The sequence below is a fragment of the Brassica napus genome, chromosome C9 (genome assembly GCF_020379485.1).
Source record: "Brassica napus cultivar Da-Ae chromosome C9, Da-Ae, whole genome shotgun sequence".
Lineage (NCBI taxonomy): Eukaryota > Viridiplantae > Streptophyta > Magnoliopsida > Brassicales > Brassicaceae > Brassica > Brassica napus.
In genome coordinates, this window is record NC_063452.1 from 21,825,837 (window position 1) to 21,835,501 (window position 9,665).

Genomic DNA, 9,665 nt, shown 5'->3' on the forward strand with positions numbered 1-9,665 from the left:
TGCTTTGTTATCAGTTTCAAACAAATTACTTGTAACTAATAAATGGTTAGGAAAATTGGTATAAAATAGTTGGGCTTTTTGCAGAATTGACCTATAACTTAAAGTCAAACACAAAACTAAACTCTTTTTTTTTTAAATTGGTTTTGCCCTATTCACCCCACAAGTTCATATAATTTACCAAGTTCATATAATTTACGAAAATGCCATCAATTTTTTTTTCTTTTTTTTTCGAAAATGACATTTTTACTCTCTCACCCTCATCATCTTCAAGTAATTACAAGATTGCCATTGTCATCAATACCACAACCACCATGAACAACCAATTTGAAGCTCTTAATGCTCCCAAAATCGATTTACCCTTCTTCTTTTTTCATTCTTGTGAACTAAACACAACATATCTCTCACTTTCTCTCCACAATGAGCTAAAAAACCCCAAGATTTTGATTCTAAATTTTTTATGGTTCATAGAGTCATAGAAGCTAACGATTCTGGGTGGGTTACTTTCGTTTGTGATTCTGTGTGCTTGGAGAAGCCTTATGTATGCTAAGGAACTTATCTCACCAATTTAAGGTATGACATCGAGTTTTTTTCCAGATCTGTTCGTCAGACGACTTACTTGGGAAGTCGTCTGGCTGTAGACAACTTACCTGGAAGTCGTCTAGTCAACGCAGAGGTTATTTTTGCAATTGACTTTGAAATCTGTAACCTGAGACGACTGAAAGTTAAGTCGTTTGTTTTTGTTTGGTTTCAAAAAAATTTCCAAAGAACCTAGACGACTTACATTTCAGTCGTCATAGGTTAGTTTTGCATTTGACTGGATAATTTCAGAAGTTTGACTTCCCCAGACGACTTACATTTCAGTCGTCTGGCGAAAATTAAAATAATAATATTTTTTTAAAAGCAGACGACTTACAGTTAAGTCGTCATAGGTTAGTTTTGCAATTGAAAAAAAAAACTTCAAAATTTAATTATACACAGACGACTTATACTTCAGTCGTCCACGAGACGACTTACTTGTAAGTCGTCCAGGATTTTTTTCTGAGATTCTGGTCAAACCTCGTAAATCCTGGACGACTTACATTTCAGTCGTCTCGTGGACGACTGAATTATAAGTCGTCTGTATATAATTAAATCTTGAAGTTTTTTTTTCAATTGCAAAACTAACCTATGACGACTTAACTGTAAGTCGTCTACTTTTAAAAAAATATTATTATTTTAATTTTCACTAGACGACTGAAATGTAAGTCGTCCAGAAAAGTCAAACTTCTGAAATTATCCAGTCAAATGCAAAACTAACCTATGACGACTGAAATGTAAGTCGTCTAGCTTTTTTGGAGTTTTTTTTTAGCCAAACAATAGTAGACGACTTATTTTTCAGTCGTCCGAAATAACAGATTTCAAAGTCAATTGCAAAAATAACCTCTGTGTTGACCAGACGACGTATAGTTTAGTCGTCTGGACAACTTAGATTGAAGTTGTCCGCGTCTTCTCCGCTAGTTTTTAAGTCTTCTACGTTAGTTTTTGAATAACTTGTATTTTTAAGAGTGATAAGTAACTTCAAGATATGTAAAACTCATATTTACAAAATATGTTTTCTCCCTTAGTTTTACTAAATTTGACTAAGTTTTTCAACGCAAACTTATAATAAAATATGATATGCTTTGACTAGTTACTATTGTTTGTTTCCATCTCTTAAGTATTATTGTTATAGACAATAATGATGACTATTGTTATGAGTTGGAAGAAGGGTTAAAATACTTCTTAAAATGTTGTATCAATATAAAGCTACCAACATTCTTGTTTATTAAGATGAGAAAAAGGCCATTGGAGTTTATTATTGCATATGAGAGATCCAAAGATAAGAAAAAGGCTACTGAAGTCTATTATTTCATTGATTTGTAAATGTGTAAACACATTGTTAGCACATTTAATACATCTTGGAAAACATTATTACTGATTTTACAAAAAATTCACAACTAAAAGAGTAGACATGCAATTCACAAAACAGACCACAAACAAAACTATTATAGATCATTCCTCTACAAAGACAAGCTTGGATTCCACTTGAGTAGACAAGACCACACGACTTTTAAGAAGTCCAGACGACTTCTAAGAAGTCCAGACGACTTCCAAGAAGTTCAGACGACTTTGTCAGAAGATTTTTAGGAAGTTCAGACGACTTCCAGACGACTTTACAGGAAGTCCAGACGACTTTACAGGAAGTCCAGACGACTTTACAGGAAGTCCAGACGACTTTACAGGAAGTCCAGACGACTTTACAGGAAGTCCAGATGACTTTACAGGAAGTCCAGACGACTTTGTCAGAAGACTTCCAAGAAGTCCAGACGACTTCCAGACGACTTCCAGACGACTAACAGGTAAGTCGTCTCAGAAGTCTTCCAGATCTGAAAAACCTGCATATTAAATCCAGATCTGAAAAACCTGCATATCCAAAAACGTTCAAATGGCTTAAAAACAGAAAAAATGAGTGAAAGATTAGATAAATCTACCTTTACAGAACACACAAAAATACATATCTAAAAATAATAGATCTACCTTTAAATTAGTGGAAGATGAGTACCATCTAATTAAAAACCTGCAAAAAAGATAGATTAGTAAGAAAGACATGAGACAAAACTGGAAAATTCATATAAAGTTTGGTGTTTTCAAGTCAAAGAGATTAGAGTGGGTTTGGAGAGTTTTAGTTCGGGAAAAAAGTAAGAACTTTATACAACAAGAAGTTCCCAAATGAAGAAAAATCAGACATAAGAACTTACCAAAACGCTCAGATCTATTATGAAAGGGAGACTTCGTCAGAAGACTTCCATGAAGTTCAGACGACTTCTTGGAAGTCCAGACGACTTCCTGGAAGTCCAGACGACTTCCTGGAAGTCCAGCCGACTTCCTGGAAGTCCAGACGACTTTGTCAGAAGACTTCCAAGAAGTCTAGACGACTTCCAGACGACTTCCAGACGACTAACAGGTAAGTCGTCCAAGAAGTCTTCCAGATCTAAAAAACCTGCATATCAAATCCAGATCTGAAAAACCTGCATATCCAAAAACGTTCAAATGACTTAAAAATAGAGAAAATGAGTGGAAGATTAGATAAATCTACATGTATAGAACACACAAAAATACATATCTAAAATTAATAGATTTACCTTTAAATTAATGGAAGATGAGTACCATTTGATTAAAAACCTGTAAAAGAGATAGATTAGTAAGAAATACATGAGACAAAACTGAAAAATTCATATAAAGTTTGGTGTTTTCAAGTCAAAGAGATTAGAGAGAGGTTGGAGAGTTTTAGAATGATGAACATTACATTTTTGTTGCAGCCATTTGAGAGGAGGAGAGAGAATGTGTAAATTTTTCTTTATATAGGGAGACAAAAAATCCAATTAGATTAAATATTTTTTACTCAGACGACTTTCTGGACGACTTACATTTCAGTCGTCTGGTGAAGAAATTAAAACAGACGACTTACATGTAAGTCGTCCAGAAGAGTTTAATATTTTTAGCGGGAAATTAAATATTTTTAGCGGAAAACTAAAATAGAAGACTTTCCAGACGACTTACAAGTAAGTCGTCTGGTTTAAATTATTTAAGCGGGAAAATAATTTTTTTAAAAAATTTTAGGCGGGAATATTTGGACGACTTACATGTAAGTCATCTGTTTTAATTTTTTCACCAGACGACTGAAATGTAAGTCGTCCGAGTAAATTATTCAACAGACGACTAAAATATACGTCGTCCGAGTAAATTATTCAACAGACGACTGAAATATAAGTCGTCCACACCCTAAACATAACCCCTAAACTTAATTATCTAATTAAAGACTTCATAAAATCAAATCAAACTTGAAAAGTGTTTACTATACACATAAATAAACACATATAGGTGAAAACTAATTTTTGAAAAAAACATTTTAGTTTTCCAAAATCTAACCCTAACAATACATACAATACTACAACATATGTTTGCCAAACTCCTAAACCAAAGTATTTCATGATTCACTACTTCCACTCATCTATCTTCAAAACAAATCAATTTTATCATATCTTAATTTATATCACTTAAAACTGTTTATAATTACTTGATTTTTATTTTTCACGCATCAAAATATTTATTTACAAGATTTATAAATTATTTTTAAAATAAACCGGTACCAAACGACTTACACTTCAGTCGTCCAGACGACTTCCAACATCTCAGACGACTCAGACGATTTACTAGGGCTATATTCGTAAAAATGGCTTCTGTTTTTTGTTTGGTCACAAGGGGCTGAGCTGTAATTTCACTAGGCTTTTAGGTTAGTTTTTCATTTGATTCAAGTTTGGGTATAAGTTTGGGGTTAAAATCAAGTTGTGAGTTAGTTTTGGCAAAAACCCCAAAATAGTTATTCTTAATTGATATAATGTATCTTAACTGATAAATTGTTTGTTAGTTGATACTCTTGTTTGATGTATTGTTTGGTAGTTGAATATTTATTCTTTAGAATCAAACTAGGTAATACGTAACAATTAATGTATTAGTTAACGATTTATATACCGACTAACAAATCATGTATCATGTTAGCTGCTACAAAATAGATTACGCCATAGTGCTGACCCGAAATCTATCCTCAATCTTTTGTTGTGTATAAAATGTATCAATATATATTGTTGTTTTAACATATTTCATGTTTTGTTAACAAGTAACAAATATGTGTTATCTTCTTTAACAATTAACGTTTATCTTATTTGTACCTAAATAACATGGTAATTAACTGATAACACTTGAGTTATCTTCTCTATACCATTATTGTATTTTACTGTGATGGAGGCAAAGATGAGATCACGGGACATTCAATGTTCTAGAGATTGGATATTGTTCCAAGACGCATGACGAAATTTGAGACCACGATTTCACTGTAATATTTTCATATTAATCGTCGACGCAAATGATGCGAAGGTCGTACAGACGAGATGAGGAGGACATTGGTGGAGAATAAAAATGTTGATTCTATGGAAAATACGAGCCGTGGATTTGAGAAGATGGCGTTATGAATTAAATTGATGTTTATTGATAATCATATGAAGCTAGATGAAAAAAGAGGATTTAAAAAAAAGAGGATTGTACGAAGATGAAAAGAAGAAAGAGAATCGGTGGTGTGAGATAAAGAAAGATAAATGGTGTAGATGAGATATGAGTATATTTGACTAAATCTCTTTATTTAAAAAGGTAAGAATGAGATTTAATGTAAAATTTTATATCGAAAATGTAAAATGACACTTATTTTGAAACAAAATAAAAAAGCTAGAATAACATTCTTTATGAAACAGAAGAGGTATATACTTATAACGATTTTTAGTGCATCGATATTAATTGAAATTTGGTTTTATAATTTTTTTTGAAAGTGTGTGGGGCCATAAACCTTGTTAAATCATGTGTATACTGTCAATGTATATATTTTCAGCTTTTGTAACCCAAAACCTCAGATCCTTCAGGAACTTTTGGGGTTAATAAATTTTGCCAGTCCGCCGGGAATTTCCCATTGATTTCTGAAGGATTGGTTCATTTTAGGGCTGGGTTGCGGGTCAAACCCGCTCCGCTGACCCGCCAATCCGCGGATTACAAAGTTTTTTTTTGTCAAAAAATCCGATCTGCACAACCCGCGAACAAATAAATTTGTACCCGCACCCGTCCCGCTTAATTTTGCGGCCCGCGGGTTATATTTTTATTTTAAAAAATATTTATTTAATTTAATTTTTAAAAAATATAATATAAATAATATATTTATAATTAAAATTTTAAATATTTTAAAATATTTTGATTATTATTTTTTAAAATTCACATATTTTCTTTACAAAATATACATTTTTACAAAAAAAATATATTTTTTTAAATGTAAATAAAAAAAATTACAGGTTGACGGGTACCCGCGTTTCAAAATCCACCAACCCGCACCCGCCCCATATAAAATGCTCATAACCCGCACCCGCACCCGCGAATCGATTTTTCTAAATTGTTCGATCCGCATCCGCCCAGCGGCGGGTCAAACGGGCCGGACCCCGCGGGTAAAAACTCATATTCCCAGGGCTAGTTCATTTCAGTTACCAAGAATTATTGGAAACATAAACTTCAATATCTTTTAAAAAAATATAGCAACATATTTCTGAGTGAAAGCATACTCCGTTAAGAATTCGTCGGGATTTTTTTTATAATTGGGGTTTCTTTTTCTTTTCCATATGGTTTTTGTTTTTTTTAGCGAAATATACCATCCTTTGAGAAAAAAAAAAAGAGAAAAACGGGAAAAGGAACCGCCAAATTTTGGGTGACCGCCTAAAGTAAAAAATATTTGGAAGGTTTAAAAATACATTTCTTCTTCTTCTTCTTATCTCGAAAACTCTCAAAATTGCCTTTCTCTCCTAAAGAACACACTCTCAATTTCTCCTCTCTCTATCCTTCTATCATGGAATATTTTCATTCAGAATAGATTTTTATATTAATTTTATGATAGATTGTTGGATATATTAATTTTAAGGATTTGAATTTTAGTTTTAGGGATGTTCACGTTAGTTTTAAGGATTTAGATGTTAGTTATGTGGTTTGGATATTAGTTTTAAGATTTTCTAGTTTCAGGCTATTTTGATCGTTGGAAAATATTTATATGTTTCTAGAAACTTTTTATGCATGCAAAAAAATTATTTGATTTTTAAATAATTATGTTATTTTCGGAAACGTTTACAAAACTATTTTATATTTTTTATAAATTTTAAGAACCTTTTACAAACAGTTTCAATATATATATTAACTTTTCATATTTTAAAAATATTTTTATTAATAAAAACGTTTCAAAAAAAATTAAAGAATTATTAAATATTTTAGATATCTTTTTTATTATAAATTTTTTAATTTTTTTAAAAAAATTTGGTCTTCTTAACAATGTTTTTAAATTTACATTAATATTTATGCAATATTTATTAATAAAATTAAGTTTTTTTCTAGTTTAAATAAATTTAAATGGAAGGAGAAACCTATGGAAAACTTATTATAACGGGAATTATTTCCATATATGAGGATATGGAAAGATCTGACTAAGACTTCGACTACAAAGACCTATAAAACAAGATTCCTAAATCCTAGAAAAGAGGAATCAACTATATTAACCTCGACTTTAGAAGCAAATAGCTAAAACTAGGGCTTCTGGACCAATATGTTGTACTCTTGCTCTCTTGATCAATAAAACATCAATGTTTATATATTCTTCTTGCTTTATTGCACTACTTCATATTCACACCGTAGCACAAAAATCCTTCTTTATTTTATCCTAAAAGTTTGGCTGTAGAAGAAGGAGGATAACCATAATTATGCAACGATGAACTTCAGTAAACATGAGCAACCTTGGCCACCTCGGCCGACGTTGACTTACAAGCCCAGCTTTAAGCCTTGCATAGTTAAATCTGTTGGGTCTCTCCTAGATGGAGAGGACCAATTGAGGTGAACTTAAGAAATAATTAATGTTCCCCTTTGGCACTTGACACAATAATAGAGTTTTGACAAAAAGAAACAAAAGAGAGAGAAAGGAGAAAAAGAGAGAGAAGGAGAAAACTCGTAAGGTGATTTCAAGACTGGATTTGGAGGGTCAAACGGATCCTGATCGGGCTGATATTTTGTGGGAAGCTTCTTCAGTCAGTGGGTTAGAGGTTCACCGAAGGGATTTGAATTTCAACGGTTGGATCTTCTGTTGTCTGAGTTTTCTTGAAGCTGGTCGTCATAGTTCTTCAACAGAGCAGTCTTGAGTGTTTGGTAAATCCAACGGTGAGATCTTCTCTTATTGAGCTGAAATTTGGCAGAGGTATTGTCTACTTGTTTATCTTGGATTTGTACGGTTAGATTAGTTTCTGGAAGCCGGAATCTTTGTGAGCTGAGGTCGTTTGGTTGCTGCCGGTTTTGAAGCTTTGTGTTGCTCTCTTGTTGTTGTTGTTTGTGTTGGAGATAGCTCTTTGTAGCTAGACTCTCTGTTCTGTTCAGGCTGTTTAACAGGGAGGACGTGGTTGTACTCATACCATTTATATAGTGGATTTTTGAGTGGACTACGGTCCCGTGGTTTTTCCTTCTCACATCGAGGAGGTTTTCCACGTAAAAATTGTGTGTCTCATTTAGTTATCGTAACTTTGATATCTTGCCATCGTCGAAGTATTTTCCTCACAAGTTCGCACAAGGTCAGGGGAACATGACCATTAGTATTTCCGCTGCGCCGTGTGACATTCCCCAACAGTTTGGTATCAGAGCTTCTGGTTTTAGAGCTTTGGTTTTGATAACTTTGGGTTGTTATTTGCTTGTGTGAAAGATGGAAAATATGAGCAGGATGATAAGCTTGAATGGTGTTAACTATCATCTATGGAAGGGCAAGATGGAGGATTTGCTCTTTGTTAAAGAATTCCATGTTCCAGTCTTCGAGGAGCAGAAACCTGAGAAGAAGACGGATGAAGAGTGGAAGCTGCAACATCGCCAAGTGTGTGGGTTGATAAGGCAGTGGGTAGATGATAATGTGTTGCATCACATTGAGACTGAGACGGATGCTCGTTCTTTGTGGAAGAAGCTGGAGCAGTTATATGCTAGGAAGACCGGAAACAACAAGATGTACATGATCAAGAAGTTGATTGAGCTGAGGTATCAGGTGGGGACTCCGATGACAGATCACTTGAATGCGTTTCAGGGATTGCTCAACAAGTTATCTGATATGGGCATCAAGTTTGATGATGAGATTCACGGTCTGTGGCTTCTCGGTACTTTACCGGACTCTTGGGAGGTTTTCAGGATGTCTCTTTGTAACTCCGCGTCGGAAGGTGTTATTTCGATGGATTCAGTGAAGAACAGTGTTCTTAATGAGGAAACAAGAAGGCAGTCAAATGCTAGCAGTTCACGTTCAGATGTCTTTGTTACTGAGTCAAGGGGGAGAAGTACAAGTAGAGATCCCAAGAGAGACAAGAACACGAGCAGGAGCAAGTCTAATAGATTTGCTAATATGGAGTGCTACTTCTGTCATAAGAAAGGGCACATGAAGAAGGATTGCTGGAAGTTGAAAAACAAGCAGCAAGGAAATCAAGAAGAAAAGGTGGATCGGGTGACTCTCACCGAAGATCAGTTTCTCATTCTTCTTGAGGGTGATGCCATTAATGTCGCATGCCAGGACACCAGTTGGGTGATTGACAGTGGAGCTACTACTCATGCTACATCACAGCGGGATTTGTTTTCTACCTATACTACGGGTAATTATGGTTCTGTGAAGATGGGGAATGATGCGATGGCTCAGGTTGCTGGCATTGGTGATGTTTGCTTGGAGACTAGTCTTGGTACTAGGCTGGTGCTTAAGGATGTTAAGCATGTTCCTGATATTAGGATGAATCTGATATCGACGGGAAGACTTGATGATGAGGGCTATTTCAGTTTGCACGGTGGTGGTAAATGGAAGCTCTCTCGCGGTTCTTTGATTGTGGCTCGAGGTGAGAAGTCTTCATCTTTCTATTGGATGCAGGCTAAGGTCTCCAAAGATGTTGTTAATGCGGTGGAGAATGATAATGCCATGGAGTTATGGCATAAGAGACTCGGTCACATGAGTGAGAAGGGAATGGTTGTGTTGTCTAAGAATGAGGTGATTCCAGGAATCTCTGGTTTGC